Source organism: Caretta caretta, chromosome 5 (genome assembly GCF_965140235.1).
Source record: "Caretta caretta isolate rCarCar2 chromosome 5, rCarCar1.hap1, whole genome shotgun sequence".
Taxonomy (NCBI): Eukaryota; Metazoa; Chordata; order Testudines; family Cheloniidae; genus Caretta; species Caretta caretta.
The window spans coordinates 106,770,470-106,794,678 of record NC_134210.1 but is presented as its reverse complement, the minus strand read 5'-3'; the positions used below and the strand labels follow the sequence as shown (position 1 = coordinate 106,794,678).

At 39.1% G+C, this 24,209-nt stretch overlaps 1 protein-coding gene across 39 annotated transcripts in view; it reads left to right on the top strand.

Moving 5' to 3' along the window:
* Positions 1 to 24,209, top strand: part of PTPRD (protein tyrosine phosphatase receptor type D) — a 1,703,394-nt gene that overhangs the window by 1,179,482 nt on the left and 499,703 nt on the right. Inside the window, exon 1 of one of the 39 annotated variants that reach the window (XM_048850705.2) lies at positions 12,718 to 13,549. The exons of the other annotated variants lie outside the window; for them this stretch is intronic. The gene's annotated coding sequence lies outside the window, so the exon portion shown is untranslated. Of the gene's footprint in view, positions 1 to 12,717; positions 13,550 to 24,209 lie in introns of those variants that run through there. 39 annotated transcript variants of the gene reach the window in all.

The window sequence follows — 24,209 nt, the reverse complement described above, 5'->3', positions numbered from 1 at the left end:
AGAACTGCAGTGGCTGTGGCAACATCTTCTCTTCTCCCTTTCCTTAACAGGGACAGGCAAAAAAGGAGGCATGGCTATTGGAGATGAAAGGTGGAAGGATTTTGAAGATAGTAAAAGCTGGGACAAGAGGCAGTGTGAGGAAGAGAAAATGAGAAGTTTGGGGAGACGAGAGGGAGAGAATGAGGTGAGTTTGGAGAAACAGAGAAGAGAGATGGGGTAATTGTGGGAGTTTTTGGAGAAGAGAGACAAGGGTTTGTGGGGAGGAGAGCACTTTGTGGGGAGGAATCGAGAGAAATGGCTTGTGGGAGAGGAGGAAAACACTGAAGAGGTTGTAGAAAGTAGGTGAGTCTCAGAAGATGTCAGCGGTCTTGGTGATGATAGGGGACTTCAACTACACAGACACCTGTTGGGAACATTATATAGCCAGGCACAGATTATGAAACAGGTTCTTGGAATGCATTAGAAACAACTTTTTATTTCAGAAGGTAGCAGGAGTGTCTGGGGAAAGGCTGTTCTAGATTTGATTCTTACAAATTGGGAGGAACTGTTTGAGAATTTGAAGGTGGAAGGCAGCTTAGGTGAAGGTGATCATGAAATGATAGAGTTCATGATTCTAAGGAATGATAGAACAGAAAACAATAGAATAAAGGCAATGGACTTCAAACTTAGCAAACTCAGAGAACTGATAGGTAAGATCCTTTGGGAAGCAAGTCTAAGGGGAAAAAAAAGAATTGAAGACAGTTGTCAGGTTTTTTTAGAGACATTATTAAAGGCACAAGAACAAACTACTCCAATGCATTGGAAAGATATGAAGGTATGGTAAGAGACCACCCTAGTTTAACCAGGAGATCTTCAGTGACCTGAAACTCAAAAATGAATCATAGAAAAAGTGGAAACTAGATCAGTTTATTATAAAGGATGAATATAAAAAAACACAAGCATGTAGGGACAAAATTAGAAAGGCACAAAATGAGACTAAACTAGCTAGGGACATAAGGAGTAACAAGAAAACATTTTACAAATGCATTAGAAGCAGGACAGGGCAGACTCGTTACTTAATGAGGAGGAAAAGACAATAACAGAAAATGCAGCAGTGTAAATGGGACTAAAATAGGGAAAAGAACAAGTTAAGAATTGCTTAGATAAGTTAGATGTCTTAAAGTCAGCACGGCCTGATGAAATACATCCTAGAATAGTTAGGGTACATCCCCACTGCAATAAAACACCTGTTGCTGGCCAATGTCATCTCACTCAGGCTGCAGGGCTGTAAAATTGCAGTGTAGACTTTTGAGATCGTGCTGGAACCTGGGCACTAGCACCTTCCCCCCTTGTGGGGTCTCAGAGTCTGGGCTTCAGCTTGAGCCCAAATGTCTACACTGACATGGGCCAGCCCCAGGTGTTTTATTGCAGTGTAGACATACCCTTAAAGGGCTTGCTGAACAGTTCTCTGAGCCATTAGCAATTCTCTTTGAGAACTCATGGAGGATGGGAGAGATTCCAGAAGACTGGGAAAGGGCAAATATGGCACCTATCTATTAAAAGAGGAATAAGGACAATAAGCAAGACATGAGAAGTAATTCTTCCACTCTGCTCAGCACTGATAAGGCCTCAACTGGAGTATTATACCACACATTGGGAAACATGAGGACAAATTGGAGACCATACAGAGGAGAGCAACAAAAAAGACTAAAGGTTTAGAAAACATAACCTACAAGGAAAGATTGAAAAAAACCTGGGGTTTGTTCAGTTTGGAGAAGAGAAGACTGAGTAGGTACATAACAGACTTCAAGTAAGTAAAAGGTTTTTATAAAGGGGAGGGTGATAAATTGTTCTTCCTAACCACGGAGCACAGGACAAGAAGTAATGGGCTTAAATTGCAGCAAGGGAGATTTAGGTTAGACATTAGGAATTTTTTCCAATGGTAAGAATAGTTAGGCATTGGAACAAATTACATAGGGAAGTTGTGGAATCTCTGTCACTGGAGGTTTTTAAGAACAGGTTAAACCAAACAGTGATGGTCTAGATAATACTTATTCCTGTCTATATTAGGAAAGAAAGTATATTAGAAAGAAAAAGAATCTTAACAATGGTACTGGTCCTTACTAGATGGAAATGTCAGAATTATCAACAATAATAGAAACAGAAAAGGCAGGCATGCTCATTTAAATATTTCTGTTCTGTATTTGGGGGAAAAATACTATCATGTAATATGATAACACTTTTTCCATTCTAGTGGTATCTCAGGAGGATGTTAAATAGCAGCCGCTAAAGCTAGACTCTTAAATTAGTAGGCCTGGCTAACTTGCATTCACAAGTTTTAAAAGACTGAGTAGCTCGCTGGACTGTTAGTGTTGATTTTCAAGAAGTCTGAGAATGCTGGGGAAGTTCCAGAAGTCTGAAAGAAAGCTAATGTTGTGCCAATATTTAAAAAGGGATGACCAGGGTAATTATCGGTCTACCAATGTGATATCAGTCCTGGGCCAGATACTGGATTGTCTGATATTTGACTCAATTAATAAAGAATTAAAGGACAGTAATAGAATTAATGCCAAACAAGATGGATTTATGGAAAAGAGATCCTGTCAAACTAACTTGATATCTTTTTGTGATGAGCTTACAAGTTTGGTTAATAAAGGTAGTAGTGTTGATGTAATAGTCTTGGACTTCTGTAAGGCATTTGTCTTGGTACTGCATGACATTCTGATTAAAAATCTAGAAAGATATAAAATTAGTATGGCACATGTTAAATGGATTGAAAACTGGATAACAGATAGGATGTGATTTTAGTAGGGTCCTACAGAGATTGGTTCTTGGTCCTATGCTATTTTTATTAATGACCTGGTAGAAAAAATGAAATAGTTACTGATAAAAATTGAAGATGACACAAATATTGGGGGGGTGGTAAATAATGAAGAGAGCAGGTCACAGATTAAAAAATAATCTGGATAATTTGGTAATCTGGGCACAAGCAAACAATACACATTTTAATATGGTTAAATGGACATATATACCTCTACTAACAAAGAACCTAGGCCATACTTACAGAATGGAAGACTTGATCCTGGTGTGCAATCTATAAGCGATTCAGGGGTTGTGGTGGATAATCAGCTGAACATGAGCTTCCAATGGAATGGTGTGGCCAAAAGGGCTAATTCAATCCTTGGATTCGTAATCAGGGGAATCTTGAGCAGGAACAGAGAGGTTACTTTACCTCGATTTGGCCCTGGTGGTGACTGCTGCAAGAATACTGTGTCGGTTCACATATGCACAATTCAAGAAAGATCTTGATGAATTGGAGAGGATTCAGAGAAGAGCTGTGAGAATGGTTAAAGGATTGGAAAACATGCCCTATAGTTATAGGTTCAAGAAGCTCAGTCTATTTAGTTTAACAAAGAGAAGGCTAGGGGTGACTTGATTATAGTCTATAACTTTAATAATGGGCTCTTCAGTCTAGTAGAGAAAGGTATAACATGATTCAATGGCTGCAAGTGGAAACAAGACAAATTCAGACTGGAAATATGGTGTAAATTTTTAACAGTGAGAGTAATTAACCATTGAACAATTTACTGAGAGTCATGGTGGATTCTCCATCACTGACAATTTTTAAATCAAGATCTACTCTGCGAATTATTTTGGGGAACTTCTATGGCCTGTGTTGTACAGGAGGTGAGACTAGATCGGGGTGGGCAAACTTTTAGGCCTGAGGGCCACATCGGGGTTGCAAAACTATATGGAGGGCGGGGAAGGGAAGGCTGTGCCTCCCTAAACAGCCTGGCTCCCACCCCCATCATCCCCCTCCCACTTCCCGCCCCCTGACTGCCCCCCTCAGAACCCTGATCCATAAAAACCCCTCCCTGCTCCTTGTCCCCTAACTGTCCGCTCCTGAGACCCCTGCCCCTAACCACCCCCCGGGAACCCACCCCCTATCCAACCTGCCCTTCGCCCTTTCCCCTGACTGCCCTGACCCCTATCCACACCCCTACCTCCTGACAGGCCCCCTGGGACTCCCATGCCGATCCAGCCCCCCTGTTCCCTGACTGCCCCCCCCAAACCTGTGCCCCATCCAACTGCCCCCTGCTCCCTGCCCCCCCGGGGTGCCCCACTCCCCGCCCCCTTACCATGCCAGAGCCAGCCACACTGCCGCGCTGCCCGTCAGGAGCGGCGGGCCAGAGCTCTGGCGGCGCAGTGAGCTGAGGCTGCGGGGGAGGGAGGATAGCAGGGGAAGGGCCGGGGGCTAGCCTCCCCAGCCAAGAGGTCAGGGGCCAGGCAGGATGGGCGGGCCGTAGTTTGCCCACCTCTGGACTAGATGATTACAATGGTCCCCTCTGGATTTGGAATCAATTAATCTATGAGTTGCATTGAAGAGGATAATCTTGCAACACTGCAGAAGAATGTCTTTGCACACATCACGTTCACACTTTTGGGGTAAAATAACTTCACTTATCAGGACCTTTGTGCCACAGTGGGAGATGCCTTCAATATCACCATGAAGAGGGAGTCAACCAAGCCAATGTCAAAAGTTTTCAAGTGCAAGCTCTTGAGGTGTTTTATTTCCATTAACTCAAAAGTTTCCTGTAGCTCTAGCATGTACAAAAACCTCATATGGAATTAGTTTGAACTGTAGCTCTGTCCTAAAAAGACATCTGCTCTGGTTTACAATGAATGGTTTTGTGTTAACAGAACTCTGAGAAGTTGTTTCCCTTGTTGAAAAATAAATCCTCCAATTGAAAAACTATGACTAATACATGATTTCCCTCACAGAACTAGTTTAATATAGGAGAATGCTTTTTCAACATTGGAACGTAAGGGATTTGGCACCAAAGTCCTGCTAATAATTTGGATTCAATGAAACAGATTTAATCTTTTCATTCCTTTTTTCTTGAATACTTTTTTGGCTAACACATTGATTATTCTTGTGGTCCTGATTTCTGTTTTAATTGAATTGCTGAGAATGAAAATGATTAGCAAAAGTTGTGTGGTGAGCAGATTTGTTTTGCTAATGTGGTTTTGTTTAATACCTCTTGTTCTGTCCAAAACACATAGACACTCTTAAAAGGACATGATAGTGCATAGTTTACAAACCACACAAGTAACAAAGTGAATGTGCAATGGACTTGAATGGACAGTATAACATGGGTGTTAAAAAAGGAAAAATAGGTTGAAATGCTAGGAAAGTTATAGAAACAGTGCAGTAACACATACAGATCATATTTAGCCTATGTTGAAATTCAGTGGCCTGTGGTATGAAGGAGATCAGTCTAGATGGTGGTGTAGAAAGTTCCTTCTGCTCTCAAAAATCTATTTTTTCATTGCCAGTTTATATCCATTTGTGCTTGTGCTATCATTGTCCTTTCGCTCAGTGGTTCTCAAACTTTTTTTTCCGCGGACCACTTGAAAATTGCCGAGTGTCTCGGTGGACCACTTAATGATCTTTCCAAGTGTTGTTTGTACTGTTAGCTAACTATTGTAAAGTGCTGTGGATAAAATTGCTATTTCAAAAAAAATTAATAATAATAAACTTTTTTTGATCTACAAATAAAAGCACACAACTCATTTTAATATCAGTAGTCTTACCTTTCTAATGTGATGGATGTGCTCTCTCTCCCCTGCCGTGGCAGCCCCTGAGCTGGGGCTGGGAAGGAGAGTGGTCTCTCCCCCACCACAGCAACCACAGAGCTGAGGCTGGGAAGGAGGGCCATCTCTCCCCAGCAGCCGTAGCCCTGGAGCTGGGGAAAGTCGCCTCTTTCTCTGGCCGCTGCAGCCCTCCACGTCCCAAATTCACCCCACTTACCCCTCCTACCTAGTCCCTATTCTCCCCAAGGCCACCACCTCACCTTACATGTGCATCTTCTCTAGGGTCCAGGCACCTAATTAGTGGAGCCATGCCTGCGCAGCTCCACTAATTAGGTGGGTGGCCCTTCATTCTCTCGTGTGCAGCTGCCCAGGTGTGCACCTTGGAGGGAACTATCCGCGGACCACCTGAGTGGAACTCACAGTTTGAGAATCTCTGTATTAGCTTATATAGCTCTTCTCCCTCCCTGGTATTTGCCCCCTTAATGTATTTATAGAGAACAATCTCGCATCTCAGCCTTTCTTGCTAGAATAAAATAGACAAGTTCTTCCACTCTCCTCTCTTAAGATAGGCCCTTCATTTCCAAGATCTTCCTTGTAGCTCTCCACTGGACCTATACCAGTTTAAATTCATCTTTCTTGAACATGGGTAACCAGAATCGTACACAATATTCCAGATGAAGTCCTACATTAATACTTCTCTATCTGTATTGTAATGCCTTGCCTAATATATCCTAGGATCAAATTTGCCTTTTTCACAGCCCCATCATATTGGTGGCTCATAATCATCCTGTGATTGACCCACACACCCAGGTCTCTTCCCTCCTCTGTCACTTCCAGCTGAGGATCCTCCAGCTTGTAGCAGAAATTCTTAGTATTAGACCCTAAGTGAATGACCTTGAACTTTGTATCATTGAATTTCAGCCTATGTCTGTCACCCCAGTCTTCAAGGTCATTCAGATCTTCCTGTGTACTGTTCCGATCCTCCTCTGTATTGAAAATGCCTCCAAACTTTGTAACATCAGCAAATTTCATTAGCGCACACCTATTTTTTGTGCCAAGGTCATTAATAAAAAATATTGAATAAGATTGGCCCCAAGACCAAGATAACAGCACTATAAACTAAAGTAATCAGTTATTCATTTTCTCTGGGTTGGCCCACCATTTTTTTTGTCATGCACGGGAGGGGCCACCTCTAGGAATTTGAGAGTAATTCAGTCTTCCGTTCAGCCATTGGCCCTTTACTAAGACTGCCAACATGATTGCCAAGTATGATGGCCATTTTCGCAATATGGACACTTGTCCACTAGGAATTGGAATGTGATCACTAATTTATCCCCACCGAGATAACAACAATCTCCAAACATAAGCCATTTTTAGTGGGATTAAAAACAGTGACAAGGGAGTCAGAGACTCCATAACCTATTGTATATCTCACGTTCTTCATGTAAGCAAACAAAACCACATGCACCTTTGAAGAAAAGCCTTTAAGATATTGCAAAGATTTAACATTTGTCTGTGGTGTTATTGACTTAAAAATTGATCTGTGTCCCTTAAGGATAAGGGAGAAATTTCCTCCTATATCCTTTCCTTTGCTCCCTCCCATTCCACCCTCAAGGGTTCCATATCACAGCACACGTCATGGGCAGATACGTAGACATTGCTCCTTCTGGTTTGTGTCTGTATCTGTGGGAGGGTCACTGGAGAGGAATGGAGAAGTATCCCTTCTTCTAAGAGACCATGCAGGCTGCTTCCACAGCACTCCCAGGCTCAAGAAGGAAGAGACTGAGATACGGAAATAATCCTGGATTCTCTCTGTAGCAGCACAGTGTTGCTACAATGCCTTCAGCTGTTCTGGATGTGCCTAATAAATTGTGCCTAAAGTTGATCTTTATGTCCATTTCATGCACTGGTTTGTTATACTATGAAAAGGGAAAAAAGGCTACCTTCTAGTGACGGGTGGTAATCTACAAAACTACAGATGCCTGGGCCTTATTCTGTGTATAGCCTCTTCATGCACAGGTCTTTCCTCGATGACCCTGAGGGGTGAGGCTTCAGCAGTCAGCCTGAAAGGGTACACTGGGAGAAACTACCGAAAGGACAATCTAGGTAAAAACATCTCTTCTGGATTTTAACAAGCCATCCCACTTTCCCACCCTTTGTAACATGCACAATGAAATTAAACTGGAAAATAAGTGCGCAACCTGAGGCAAAGTATCACTCAAAAGGTCAAGAATCAAAGCTAAGGTTGACACTGCATCTTACCTGATACTGTGTAATTTATTTCCTGCTTTAAATTTAGCTTCCTAGATTTCGTTTTCCTTCCCCCCTCCCGCCCCCCCAATTATAGCAACTTTTGAGCTGGGAACAAGCTGTAAAGTTCAGATCAAGTGCTGTATTTGAACTTTCCCTAAGTTTGGGTATATTCACATCTAGGTTTCGGTTCAGCTCATTGCAATGATAAAGGCAATTATCATTGAATTTTAGATCCAGATGGTGATCTGAACTTCCTCAAAGTTTGTCAGGGAGAATGTTCAGAATTGGGGTTACGATCTGGGTCAATTTCTGGTTAATTTGCATAACCCTATCTCTAACTATACACATATATTTATTCCTTCTCCCACTCACTGTACGTCCAGTCTTAATTTCTCTGTTATCCTCTTCATTTGGATCTCTGCAGTGGAGAATGGTTTTCTCTTGTACTGCACCAGTTTTCTGGAATTCTCTCTTCCCCCATTACCCTGCTCACAAAATACTGAGTCTTGGAGTAACTACCCCATCTTCAAACTCACCATAAAAACCTCCATCTATCTTTCGTTCACGGTATGATTAGACTTTCTGTAAAGTGCTTTGAGACTTTATATAAAAGAAATTATATAAAAAGAAACTATCTTGTCTAGTTCCATAAGATTTAGACATCTGAACTCCGATAAAGGACACTAAAGTCCCATTAATGATGTAGGCTTATATTTAAGTTTCTATACTCACCCATTTCTTTTTTTGCTTTCTGGATTTTAAAGTACATTAATTCAGAAGTCAGCTGGTAGTTTAAAAAAATAAGTTGGAGGTATGCCCCCTTTTTCTTTTTTGGGAGCATATCTTCACTTTAGTTGAATTTAGAAATGATTTATGATAATCTGCGCATACTCTCTTCTGTTGTTGTCTGTTACTGTAATTTGGGGGTGCAATCTCTCCTACAAGCACAGGATTTACATTCCTACCTCAAGAAGTCAAATAATATTTTGTATGTGGAAGTATCTTTTCTGAATTTAAAGCCAATTTCACCATTGACCTACTGCAAAAAAATCTAAATAAAACTATACCCTCCCCCATTGCATTTTCCACTCCAAATATATTCTTTTTTGAAATTGTTCAGCAGAGTTTTCATTACTTCTGACATTCTCCAGTGGTAGAAGACAAAGCTATCTCTGCTGTCCAAAAATCTTATTTACAGCTTTCATTGCATATACTCTTGTTTATTTCCAGTTTGTGGCACATATTCTAGCGCTGTCTAATAAAACTGATCTTGCTTCATCAGCCTCAAGTCCCTGTAGATTTTCATGTATCGTGTGATTAATTACTAGTTTCCTGTAGACTTCTTACTCTTCATTTTTTTTTATTTCTTTAGCACAAAGAGCTAAGATAAAAATAGTCAACCAGGCAAAAATAATAATAAAAAATAACTGTACTTGGAATCACATTCTTCTCTAGACATCTCTGTCTTTAACTACCAAAGAAAGATTTATAGGACTCATGGAAGTTTGAAAGATAAAGATAAACCCACTAAGTCTGCTGAGATACCAAATTAGCACTTAAAAGACATACATATCCAAGGTGTGTTAGTTGAATGTATTTTTTTGTTTACTGACAACTCATGTATTTATTTGCCTAGTAGTATTTTATTATCTTTAATATTCACTGGGAGATCACAAAGACTTGTGGCTTATAAATGGGAATTTTTTCAAGTATCAGTGCAGCAACTCAGATATACTTCCCCTAATCATTTGGTAATCCAATGCCTAATGTATACGTTAATGGAGCTTTGTGACAAATCACCTGTTAGATTTCATCTGACAGCTTGTCGTAGAGTAATTATAAAAATAATTGTAATATACGGCTATCACAATGCCTGCAACAAAAAAATGGGGGAGGCAATTACAGAGTATCCTTTGTGCCCGCGCTTGCTCTTCTCCTGAAGTGACCCAGTGTTCCACTTTGATTGAGATGGTTCCAACTGTTAATGGAACATCCCACTGTACTAAAGAGTTTAGTGGGAATGCCCATTTGTCACCACTGCATGCCACAGTCTCAGACACAAGAGCCAAAGGGAAAATAACACTCTGTAGTATTAATCTCTAATATAATACAGTACTATTTAATGTTTGAACTGCATGAGATTGCAACGTGAAAACATTAAGGACTGGTCCTGCACATCTTACTCAGGCAAAACCCTAACAGAAGTCATTGGGAGTTTTGTCCTGAGTAAAAAATGTGGAATTAGGCCCTAAATGGTGGCAGCCAAGAGGAAAGCTCTCTGTCTCTCCCCACTTACTCATGTGAGGTGTCGGTGAAGGCAATGGGACTACTTGTGTGGTTTAGGTGAGCAGAATTTAAACTCTTATTTTTTAACAATGGAAGAAGTGTGTGTGTGTGTGTGTTTATATGTGTGTATAGATATTTTTAATTATACAAACAGAAGCAAGAGATACTCCCCACACTAAAAAGTTTGTTTATAGATTCATATCCTGAGTAATTAGCTTAATTCAGTATCTTTGTACCTGGTAGTACAGCACTTTCAGTTTGTTCAATATTTGTATAAGAAATATTTCAAAGTTAATATATTTTTGAAATGTTCTTCCAATTCAGTATTGTGCTAGCATTACAGTTATGTATTATCACAATCTTGGCAATAAACTGCACAAACAAAAACTAGTAGAACATTGTACTTGAACTTCTTAATATATTTTGTAAAATAATATTATTCCCACATTGTGTTAACTTGTGATATTTTGAATTATGCATCCTGAAAGCTATAACTTTTGGGGGCAATAATATATCAGTGGAATAGAAACAATAGGTTTAACATTACAGCAGAAATATATACACACACACACACACACGTATATATGTATGTATATTTCTGCTATCATTATTGTAGCACTTAAGTTGATGATGACAAAGGTGCTGATTCATCCTTGGGTAGACACAGAGCTTTTCATACTGTTTCACTTCACGCAGCATCATTTCTCCCTCTGCTCTTTACATATTACATATACATCCAGCATTATTCTTAAATCAGAAATCTGAGAAATTAAATTCACTACGTAGGCCTCGCTTTAGTGGTTTATATAGAAGGAAACAGATTTATTTCTTATTCATACCACCATGCTGACAAGAGGAACAGAGGGAGGAGCCATATCAAGATGATTATAACTCCAAATTTTGTGGAAAAAGTTAAATAAAGTCTCAAAACTTAGATCTTAATTGTGATGGTGGTGTCTGAATGTATCAGGGATGCGGGATTACTGACCAATTCTTCCGTGTCATTCCAGGATCTTAGCATGAAGAGTACTGAGACAAATGGTGAAAACTGTCAGGACACCGGATCATTATATTAAAACCTGGACTATGTATTTAGTTATTTCAAAGCAAGCATAGAGTCTTGGGGTGCATGGGGGCTGCGTTGTGATGGGGTTTTAATTTTTGTTTGCATTCCATAACCGTACATACATATTTATATTTATAAAAATATATAGATATAAATATGTGTGTGTGTGGTTATGGAATGCAAACAAAAATTAAAACCCCACCACAACGCAGCCCCCATGCACCCCAAGACTCTATGCTTGCTTTGAAATAACTAAATAGATAGTCCAGGTTTTAATATAATGATCCAGTGTCCTGACAGCTTTCACCATATCTATATATAATATAGATATAATCCACTCAACTTTTTATTGTTCAACAGAAATAGTCTCAATTTCATTCAACAGGATGAAAAAATGGTCAGGCATGCCACATTCCAGATATTGACGCCTTTCCATAGTGCAGTTATTCATAGTGCAATTATTAAAATCCTTTGGCATTTTGAAAGATGCAGTGCAAGTATAAAATTGATCTTGGGATCATTTTGCATGGCACAATTGGATGTATGTCGAAAAGAGGATAGGAGTTGGGGAGGAACAAAGTATATCTTCCTTCTCTCAGGAGTAGACTTAAAGCTGGGCAGCAATACATTTCCAAAGTAAAATCAAATATTATAAAACAAAACTAAATATAATGACCCAATTTCAGTATAACTCAATGGGAGAACTCATGAGCATAAGTGTTTGCAGGACCAGTCTATCTGAGGCAATTACATGGCTCCCATCACCATAGTATGTGAGTGCCTCCCAGTCTTTAATGTATTTATCTTCACAGAGTCCCTGGGAGGTAAGGAAGAACTTCCTCTCCAAATGACTGGGGCCTCCAGAAAGAAAAAAGCAGGGACTTTAAGCCAAACTTTATAGTGACTTACATTCAACTCCATAGATTTCACTGAAGTTGCATGGGCTGTAGATGAACATGGACTTTGGCCCTGCGTCTTTACAAAGAACATAAAGTGCAATGTAAACTATGGAAGTATATGCAAATGTTTGATAATGATGATTTATGGGCCTTGGAGGACAAATTCTGGCTGACTTACAGTGCTTGCAACTCCATTGATTTCATTGGATTGTATAGGGTGTGAATTGGAACAGAAGTTAACCCTTTAAATTCTACTGAAATATACTAGATTTAGAAAGTTTTTGGATAGGGACAGTTATCACATACTCACAGGGATGTAGTCTATTTCGTGGTGTGTTTGTGAGCGAGAGAATGTGAAGGGGGGAAGGAGACAGAGGGGGGGATATCTGAGATGCCCATTATCTCAGACGTCCGTGTTTCAGTGTGTGCATCCCTCTGACAGGCACCCCCTTTACACAGTGCTGGAAACAAGTGTGTGTGTGTGTGTGTGTGTGTGTACAAGACAAGATCTTCTCTGGGCTGGACTGGTACAGCTAGCTAGATCCCTGGGAGTGACGTCACCGGCTTCCCCCCTCCTCCTTCCCCCATCTCACCCCCCGCCCCCCGTGTGTGTCTCTCTCTTGTTTCCTATGTCCTCAGTCAGTCAGTGGTCCAGGGAGAGACTGCTGGCTCAGTGCTTCTCCCTCTCTCAATCCCGTCTCCGCTCCCGCACCGCTCTGCAACAGGCTCCCCCCAGCACTTGGGGCCATACGGATCCTGTGATCCACGCAGCCTACGAGGATTTAAAAATTATAATAAAAAAAAAACCCACCAAAACAAAGCGAGAGGGAGGCACCTCCACCACTTTACTCCTCCTCACTCTCCCCCCTCCCCCCGTTACTCCCAGGGGCGGCGGGGCAGGGGCACTGTTCCTGCTAGTGGCTATTTCCCCCTGCCTTTGCCCCCCACCCCCGGAGAAAGGGAATTGCCTCTTGCCTCCCGCCGGTTTGCACTGCACTTTGTTTGGAGCAGAGGGGGGAGGCGGGTGGGCGACCCAGCTATTTGTAGCCACAGACTCCGCGACAAGGCGAAGCGGGGGGGAGAGAAGAGAAGAGAAGAGGAGGAGGAGGAAGCGGAGCAGAAGCTGGGGACCAGAGCGAGCGCCCGGGAGCAGCGGCAGCCGCAGCCGGCACAAGCAGGAGCAGAACGGAGCCGGGCAGAGAGCGGCTGGGGGAGCGGGCTGCCCCTGGCTGCTGCATCTCCGGACTCCCGCCGACTCTCCCCCACTTCCCGGCGTTGGACCGTGGGAGCCACGCACCAGCGCCAGGCAGCCACGACCCGCGGGCTCCTGCTGCTTGGCTTGGATTAAATTGGCCGCCCCGGAGCCCAGCGAGAGGAGGTGGCGGCGGCGGCGGCGGAGGGAAGCGCTGGTGGTGGCGGGCGGGCAGGCGGCGGCGGCTGCTGCTGGGACTGGGGGAGCCAGCATGACCAGGTAATTCCCCCGCCGCTGCCCCATTGCTCCCCCTCTGCCGCTCCCTCGGTGCGTGTGTGGGGGGCACCGTACTCAGCACCCCCCCCCCCCCCCCAGGCTGCCCCTAGCCCTGGCCAGACCACTCGCCTCTGCTTTCTCCTGGGTTTTAATCTCGAACCACGGGCTGAGAAGGGAAATGAAGAGAGGAGTTGTGTGTGTAAGTGTGTAAAGGGGGGAGGGGGATTGACTAGTGACCAGAGTAGACATTTCCACTGAATTCCTACTGTGCGTGTGGGGGAAGGGGGGGATTCATGTTTCGTGTATTGTAAAGAGGGGTGAGTTGTTATTAATGATAGCATTTTTTTTTTTTTTTTTTGTATTTGAACTAGTGGGGAGAAGGAGAACTAGCAGCAATCAAAGGGAAAGTGGCTGCCATTCAAGGTGTGGGAGGACTTGTTTGGGGACCTTTTTCACACTGGAATCAGATCAGTTCTCTCTTTTCCTCTGTGGCAATTGCAGATGATTGTTCATGGTGATAAGAAGTTTTTTTTTTTTTTAAAGGTCCTTTTTTGAAACCACTGTAAAGAAACCGAAACAGTGCAGACCCTCAGCTTTCTGTAGGGTTATAATGGAATTCTCACATTTGTGCAGAAAACTTATTTTACCAGCTCCCTCTTAAAATTAATATTGTGTTGTTAGCAGGGACTTTCCCCTCTTTTAATGTAGCCTACCTTGTCTTATAAATACAAGATCTGTTTTCTTTATTCAATTCTAAGTGCTACATTATGGGGCGGGGGATATTTTTTCCTTAAAACTGTCACCCCTCCCAAGCCATCATCACTTTTCCTTTTCCAGACACCTTTCAATAAGCACATTTCTGTTTCTCCTTGTTATTTGAGACTGTTGTGTGATGAGTATACGTTCTCCTGGCTGGCCTTTGTACAATGTACCACCACATAGAAAGGTGTGTATTTCTTCTCACCTTTTCCGCATATAGACACACAATTTAAAATTGAAGCTTTTATGTTTATAAAGAGGACCATTTTGTTCACCTCGCCACAGAGCAGCAAAGGTTTTATGTTTTTCTGTTCATTCAATATCCGCTGGAGACTGTGCAACATTTCATATGAGACCTTAGATACTGATTTGCTTTGGAATTTCCTAGTTACAGCGAGTGGATATGTTTATTTTATGTTTCTATTCTCTCAAATATTTAAACTTAGTCTCAACTTTTTATGTGAATTCTATCTTGTGACCTTTTGCCAATTGCCTGCTCCCTGCCTTCTGCACAACACAGGCAACTTCTGTAACATCAAGACTTTTACTTTGAATCTTGATGCAGAGGTGAAGAAACACAGCTCTAAGATATTTTGTGTTCCTTGGTGTCTAAAAAGGTTTAGAATATTTACTACTTTCTATTCTTTATGTAAATATGGTTTAGAATATATTGTATTACATAATTTCTAGTGGGTTGGGAAAGAACAAAGCTTTATTGTTCATTGTTACTGAATAGAGCAACTCTAAACAAAATAAAATTCTCCCTTGTCCCCCAAAATAATTGTATGTACTTGCATCTCACCATAGCTAGCAATTTCATGACAGTTTTCTTAAATTCACTCTCATGAGATCAGCTATTATTGTATTTTTTGAAGTGTGAAATTGACAAACTGGTCAGTTTCATAAATTCAGCTGTCAAATTTTGTCCAGTTAAAATAGCTAAAAGCTATAATGTGTCGGCATGGGATTTTCAAAGAACTAGGTGGTGCAGCTTTTACACAGACATGGAGAGGGATTTAATTGGATACTTTTTACTTTCCAGTCTTAGTTGTCACTTGTGGTGGTATGGTGGAATATATTTAGGTTTTTCTCAATGCTGAAATGATGTATAGCTTGTGTATATCCACTTTAAGTACTGAGAGCTTTGGCTAAGTAGTAGACTTCTACTCTAAGAAGGCACTAAGAAATTCATTGTGGTTTATGTGTGCTATGCCAAGCTGTCAGGAATGGCGTTTCAAAAGGAAAACTGCATCTCTGAGCTTCTAGATGTCAGGGTCTGTGTTTTAAAATCTGCTTTTAGTATTAGCAGTCATATTACTTTTTAATGAATAATAAAAAGTGCTATAAATTAAACATTCTGTTGTGGCTGTTATGTAACTCAAATATTAGTTGTGCCAGTGCACTGAATGGGAAATGGTAAAACATACAGCATTTAATTTTCTGAGGAGGTTTGTGAAAACAGCTCTGGGGTTGTATTTAGAAATGAATTGTTTAGTATTTTAAATCAGTAATTCAGCTTTCAGTAATTCAGCTTTCATTTTAAGGTCACCCTTCATTTCTAAACCAGAATAATGCAGAGACTAAAACTACCCAAGCTAACGAGTAGGAATCCCCCTTCATCTGGTGCTGTGTGTGCTAAACCACTAGGGGCCTGTATAAACTGCTCTAGTACAGCAAATACCAGTGCATAGCATATGCACTAGAAGAACGTTTTTAACACAGATAGCCAACATCAAAATGACACTTTCCTATGATTCACTGCCAATAAATTAGACTAATGTTGTTTGGGAGTTAAATGCATGTTGTCCTCCCCCTCCCCCCATAATTATATTCAGGACTGTTGACTCCCCTGCCACTGTGGTTGAGGAAGGACTCTATCAGAGGTGATAGGCTACATTTCTTTGTCTCAGCTTAAAATGTATGTTTTCTTTATTAGATTAATAATGGCATTGTTCACATAATGCAAGTGTAGGGTTAAAAGATAATCTAAACAGGATTACTCTAAGGAAGGAATGGACATAGATTGATGGAGTATTTAAACTAGCTTTGTAAGTGCTGTGTAAGTTGGCAAGTACGGAGATTCCAAGGCTGTGGCTGGAGTATAGTCAGCAGTTATGGGATCTGGACTGAAGATGCTCTATATATTTTTGAGTGTCAGTTTCACAAATTTAAAATCGACCAACCATGGAATTCTTGATAGACATTAGGGAATAAGGTCAAGTATACTTACACTGTTCCTTTGTTGATTTTCAGTTTTTCAAACTGACAAGGCAGACCATTTGTAAAAGAGCACAGCTGAAACATTCGCATATTGAATTTCCTTCAAAATGAACTTGATTTATCAAGCTATTGGGCAATTCGATTTTTAAAAGGATTCTGAAGATAAATCAGGATACTGTAAGGTCATATAATGAAAGTGCAACTTCAGTACACCGTGTTTAGTTTTTAATGGGCTATCTTACTTTAAAAACAGCTGAGTTATGTCATATCAAGTGGTGTGGGGGTCATTTGCCGCAATAGGCTTTCTGCCCAGTTCCAAAAATGTAATTATTACAAATATTTATTAACTTTTCATGTTCAGAAAGAGCTAAAAATGGCATCCTATATATGTAAATAAATAATAATAATGAAGCCCACCTGAATAAGTCTCCTTAAATCATATACATCTTTTCAAGGCTAAGAATTTCAGATAGTATTTTGATAAACCAAGTTTCTCTCTCATGAAATGCACACAACATACTTTGAATATATTTATATTCAAAATACAACAAGGAGTAATTACATGTAAACAGTCAGTATAAGTGCTTGGGCCAACATGTTTCACTCTGGTATTACTGCATGCTAAGATATGTAGGGTTGTTTTTTTGTTTTTTTTTTTTTTAATGGAGAAAAAAGTATAATACTGATTTTTTTTTAAGTCAGTTAAATACCAAAGGGCCATATTATGCCATCACTTTTTAAGCAGAATCCCTCATTGTGAGTCTTCTGAAAGACTGATGGCATACTATGGTCCATATATTTCATTAAAACTCTAAATTTCATATTTGCTAAGCATTGTTTATTTATTTAATACTTCTGGGCCTTGATTTCTTTGGAAAAGGCTTTAGAAGAAGCTATTTATGAATGCACAATGGCAACTGGCAGCCTGGAGTAGAATCAGTGTTTAAAAATATTCCTTCATATATTATCAATGATTTACCAGGTAGGAGCAAAGGGGAAGAGTTTTTTTCTCTCTGTGATCCACTACACTGAGAGCTCCTGTACAACACATCTACTGAGGAAATCTGATGATGTTGAAAAAGATTGCTTGAGAGTGCTTTGCCTCTAAATTCCATTCCAACAAGCTTCACTTATTGTTTAAACTGCTGTGCATTCATAGAGCTGTGTGTCTGCAACTACACAGGTTTAGTTTGGGATCTATTTTCCCATAACATCTCTCTGATAATCTCAGTTGGTTTTAACTGGTGAGTGATAATACTTATTTAAACATCAAATGTGCAAATCTTCACATATGGATTTGAACGTTAAAATACATGAAAAAATGATTGAAAAATTACTAAAAATGATGTTCTTTTGTAAATATATTGATCAAAGAATTGTTCCAATCCTAAAAACCTTGCTTAATAATAGTGATTTTAGGTTTTTTTCAGGCTGTTTTGATTCTTCAATTAAGATGACAATTCATACACATAATTTGTTCTTTTTGCCAGCTCAGTTTTAGCCATAATATGTGCTTTTAAATATATTTACTTTCCTTGGATCAAAAGACTTTGCACGTTTAAGTATCTCATGCTTACCAGCTATGACGTATTCCTCAGAAACTAACATTGTTCATCTGTAACATAATCATAGGGGGAAAACTAAATTGTGATGGATATTGCAGCAATTGCTACAATAGGAGAGATTTTACAAATTTAAACTTCATGCTTGTACCTGTGTCTCTCTGAGATCCTCACTAATGATGCTGTGTGTATTATATACTTTCAAAATTTAATAGCATACTGAATATACAGTACAATTCTCCTCGTATCAGTTCATTAAAAATGATGGGATTTTACATTCTCACCCTAAAACTGTTTTTCTCTTTGATTCATAGCACTAGAAGACATGTCCCAATTTACTATCATGCTCTGTGGTACATTTCCTCTTGGTTCCAAGTGTAGCTAGACTACTTCATATCTTCAATAGTTCTTTCAATGTCTTTCCATTGGTATAGACAATTATTTCATTGTTTTCCAGATAATTAAAATGCTCTGTTTAATAATAGCAGAACTAATCACATATTGTTATAGTCACTTGATACATATTTTCTCCAGCCACAATATATTAAACATACTCTGTGAAACAGATCAAGCAAATGCGATGATCTTTGGTTTATAGCCTTTAATGTTCTGGAGATGATGTTTCTAGAAGTCAGAGTTCAGTAAGTGACGCGTGTAAAATTTGACTATTTACATGGGAGAATCAACTAACTTCTCATAATAGGTATTGGGTCAAGTGCCAAGCTGAAGGGATCTGAATGAGACAAATGTGGATCTAGTCCCACATTTGAAGAAAGCTATACAATCCTCCTGCAAATTGACTGCTATCCTACTTTGATATCAGTGGCCCATGGTTTCAGTGGCTCAGTGGTTACTATTGCAACATGCCTCAGTCAGAGGTTTGGCTTTCTGTTAATTGTTTAGACTCAATGACTGGAAATACCCAGACATATTCTGATAACAGTATCAGAGGCTTTGTGACCTTTAGAATACAATTGTTTGCTGAGTTTGAACTCAATAACTCTGCCTGCTTTTTATAACGTTGATTGAATTAAAAAATTCTTAATTGTATTTTTAACTGTCCCTAGGCTGTATTCTTTAATGCAGCTTTACTAAAGGAAAATGAGATTTGTAGATATGGAATTAAGAGAATTCTATTTCTTTATTATTGTTTTTTATGGCTACGGGGCTTGAGACATTCAGAATGAAGAATTAACCTTTCTGTTCTGATGTTCTGCTAAAAGCTTTGCACATTTTCTTAAAGTTAAGAAAGGATGATTTTACTTTATTTTATTAGTGGAAAATTCAGACAGCAGTGATGTTAAAAAAGTTCACGGAAAATATTTAGGACATTTTACACAGTTGGCATTTCTTCATCTGCCTTATGCTCAAAGATAAAGGATTTTCAGCACAGAAATGTGTGTCTGGTGTTTCAGCATGCACATGTAACATTTATTTGTGAACACCTGTATAATTACTACTGTGTGAATTGTTTTTTTGGAAATATTTGACCATTTATCATTTTTTTAAAGGAAGGAGACCCCCCTCCCCACTACTCCCCATCTTCTGGAACTTACTTCCAGACTAGAGGGGTCTCCTTCACAGAAAGGCAATTTGTAAAGGTAGGACCAGAATTCCCCTTTTTAAATTTTCAACCCTTTGAACAACAAATATGTGATTTATGTGTCAGATATATACATTATGTACTGTTTTTTATCTAAATCTTGTTTTAAGCATGTCAGGAGTTGCAACCACATACTGATACTACTCCAAATGAAGTCAGTACAAAATGCCTAATGACTTTAATGGGAACTAGATGTCAGGTCCATACATTTGAATATGCAAACAAGTGCAGTTTTGATTATAAAAAATATCAGCAGGTTAGAATTTTAATTAAACATATGTAAGTGAAAAACATGAATTTGGTATAAAATATGTAGTATGATGAAAGGCTGAAACACTGACCAGAAAATAGAGCAGGAATGTTGGTTCTATGTTGTTAGATTTTTTTTATTTTATTTTTTTTAGGATGATAGTGTGTCTTAGAAAGCTGCTTAACTACTGCCCAGTGCAGCTGTCCTTCCCTGAAAGATTAGGTTTCAGGAGCAATGATGGATGTTGGATGCCTGTAGCCAGTTGTGAGGTTTGCTCTGAGGTCAACAGTACCGATGGAGGATAGGAATTTACAGCCTTCTGTCTCTACGCCAACCCAACCAGTAGCATTTCTCAGGAAAAAAAATTAGACTAGACACATGCAGTGCTGAGCTAATATTCCATGATAGTTCAGAAAGTCATTCATTTTAGAGGTTAAAAAAAGAAGATTTGTGGATATTAAGGACATTTTTAGTCATCATAATTTTGTATTTTTTTTTTTTTTTTACGGATAAGCATACAGAGTTCTAACCTAATATATGCAATAGTGTAACTTAATGTAAATTCTTTCTTGTATTCTCTTAAAGTGTGTCAGCAAATTGTGATTTAATATGAGATAAATCTACACTGTAGACCTATTACTTCTGTAGGTGCTTTAAAAATATTTAATGGGTTATCATTCAGAATTTGAAACCAAGCCATTTAAAGTCCTGGCACAATTTTTCTCTCATTTTTCAACTAAAACTGTATAATATTAATTTTCTCGGAAAAATATGTAGTAAGGATTTTCCTAAAATTATGATCAGAGCATTATTTATATACATTAATTGTGAAAGATTAAACATCACGTTTATCCTACTCTGTTTAGTTTAGATATCACAATACATATTGCAGATAAAAGCACATAGTTTGAATATCTCTGAAATATCAGTTGGAGGTGATGGTTTAAGAACAGACTTTCAATATTAGTTATGAACTGCTGAGGTTTCCTGAGTAAGTTAGACTAATATTTTATATTGTCTTAATGTGATGATGATAACTTTTTAAAATGAAGATGAAAAAATAAAGAAAGAACGGGCAACAAAGCATACCATTGTCAGGAAGGCATGAGCCTTCTTTGGATTTGACATTTTGTGAATTCCTCATTTGCATTGGTACCATACACTATATGAAAGGAGACTTAATTGTAAATAAGGGTGTTGCTACAAAACACAGAAAAGAATGTCCTTATATAGGGCCTGATCCAAAGCCCACTGAAGTCAGTGGAAAGGCTCCTATTGATGTCAATAGCCTTTGAATGATCATTAGGGCCTTAGTGCCCTAGTTTAAATTGATCTGGACTTTTTTGTTTAGTAAATCTTAGAAGTGGTTAAATGCAAATATCTTGACATAGAGAAGTAGTCTTGGTAAAATATCTGACAGGCTGTTTTATAATGTCCCATAAGATAAGAAAACAAAATCATTTTGATAAAGAGAAATATGTTTCCAGCAGGAATATCTTTACAGCAGTGGTCCATCAAGGAAATGGAACTGTGCCAAGCAACTGTGCTTTCTATTTTATTGGCAGCTTGCCAACAACTTTTATTTGGAAAACTCATCAATTAAAGTGAAGCATTTTAAATAATAAATGTTCACTGTTTGCCAATTAATGTAACTATAAATAACAGATGGGTTACTTGATTAGGTTTCAATATTTAACCTGTTTTGTGAAGAATAGCATTTTTGAATTTATCATTAAACACATCATTGATCTATTTTTAATTAACAAAATTTTACAAATAACAAATGCATGTTGCTAAGCTTCTTTGATCATTTGAAAAAAATATTTTGTACTTGACACAAGAAACTTGGAATATTTTCATCATACATGGCACATGAAGGAAAAAGTAAAACATTACTCTGGAGAAGTACTTGTGTTAAGTGACATTTTGGACACATTAACCATTGTGATTGTATTAATCAAGGGAAGTAGAAATTCAGTGCACATTTTTGCAGTCACTACGGCAAATCTATATATTAACACCTGTGTCCTGTTAAACCTTCTGAATTATTGCCTTAAATGGTACATGAAGTCTCAACATACCAATTTGCAGATAAAAACCTCACTGCCCTTTAAATACATCATGGAGCAGTCACTTTGGAGATCATTATTCTCTGTAAAGCCAAAAGGTATTTAATAGCAACCCAAGAATAAGCATACCTCCTGAAAAGACTAACAGACACCATGTTTAATTCTGAAAGACCCTGAAATGTCTGGAAAACACTGCAAACAGACTTAAGCACAACAGTTTTTCAGTTAGCTTGGAGACTGTTAGCACAAAATTGTCTAAATGACCTGCATCTATAAATACTGTGTGTGTGTGTTTGTGTGTATATATATATATACACATATATATAAAAGGAAATATTTATATCTCCAGCTCTTAGTGCTCTACAGACAGGTGCCTTCCTGGGCAATGTAATTCCCAGAAGGCCACTTTCAGGGAATACGTACCAAGCTTATTCAGGGGACAGGTTGATCTAGTGCACAAGAGTAACCTCACGCTCCCCGCCCCCAAAAATAAAAATTAAAAACCGTGACAAGAACTGTGGAGCTCTTGGAAATTGGAATCTGTCTACTCCTGATTAGTGCTACTCTATATTCTCAGCTCCTTCTGTTTTCTTCTTGCCTACTCTGTGACAGGGGTGGTAGCATTAAGTACTATGAATTTCTCTGAAATGAATGGCACATCACTGTTTCACCATTGCATATCTCAAGCTAGTATCAGCATGATATACTGTTTGTCACTCCATTCACTTCCCTGATACATATTCCATTTTTTAAAGGAATACAATCTGTTGGTACAAAGAGTAATTATGAGTTGGTGCAATGTTCAGCACAGGGACTTCACAACTTTTCTCTGACACATTACAATTTTGGAACACATTGCCTGGGGAGAATGCGCTAAATACTGGTGTTAGCTGAATACTTGTGCATTTGACTAGAATTCAGTGGATTAGCCCTCACGCAGCTATATTCACTAACGAGGATTTGCCTTTCACTGTTAGTAATATATCCATGCAGTTTGTGGCCCAAAGGGATTTTCAAAGAGCCCACAAGACTTCTAAAGGATAAACTTTGCCCATGCTACTCGGGGAGCAATGTTAGAAAGGGGTTTTACAGTCTGTTGCAAACAATACTTTCAAGGGACTACTCAAGTTATAGATGCTGGCACCCACTGCATATCCAAAAGGAAGTCTGTGGTCTTTCAAGGCTCTATAACCTCTTCTTAAGCAGCTGTTTTACAAGGGAAAATTACTCACCAGAAATTGTTTATTGGACTCTCTCACTTATTGTCTCATCCTGTGTAAGACTCAAACAATAAGCATTATGGCACCCTGTATCAGGAAGCCAGGAGGAACAGAATAGTGAGAGGCAGAGACCAAGCACTCAGCCCTTTTTTGCTTCTTTGTCATGTATTGAGGAAGTATAAAAGTTCTCCAATTTTTTGTTGTTGTTGCTTATTTGTTTTGTTTGTTTTCTGCTTGTTTTTTTACAAAAGAAGTTCCATTCCTGTCAATGTTGGAAGATTGACTGGAAAATTAATGTAATGGTGACATCACTTTTGCTAGAAAGTAAATAGGAAGCAACTGAGAAGTGACAAGATTTGCAGCCATATTTAAATCTCTTTAGGTGTATTTGCTTTTCTTATCGCTTATTTAACATCAATCATTAGGTAACATTTTGAACAGAAAAAGCCTTTGTTAAAGATTCAGCACCCTTGTCCTTTCAGTTAAGGTGCTAGAGATGACAATAGACATCCCGAGACCTGGCAGAGGGCCTCCAGCAAAACCAGGAAAGAGCAAACTTCACATTCCTGATATTTCTCAGGTGAAAAATAAACAGGAAAATAAAAACCTTTCAGGCATTCTTTATACATTATTTAAAAAAATATGCAAAAATGGGCACAAACCCAATTTTTCAAAAAACCTGTGCAGGTCACATTTAAACCTGACAAGTTTCAGCCTAAGTAAGACTCCACATAACACATGGGTAAAGCAAAATGCATGAAATATGGCAGAAAAGGAGGGACTCCAAAAACTGAATTACCAGTGAGAAATTTTACCTTGTTGTTAGGTACCTTCTTCTCCTATCCCATGGGATATTAAGGTGTCTCCATAATCTATGTCCACCTGGTAGGGCATGATGAAAGTGTAAGGGAAGGACCATGCAGCAGACTTGCAGATTTCCAGTGCAGTATAACCTCAAGCCTCTTATCCAAGGAGGGCAA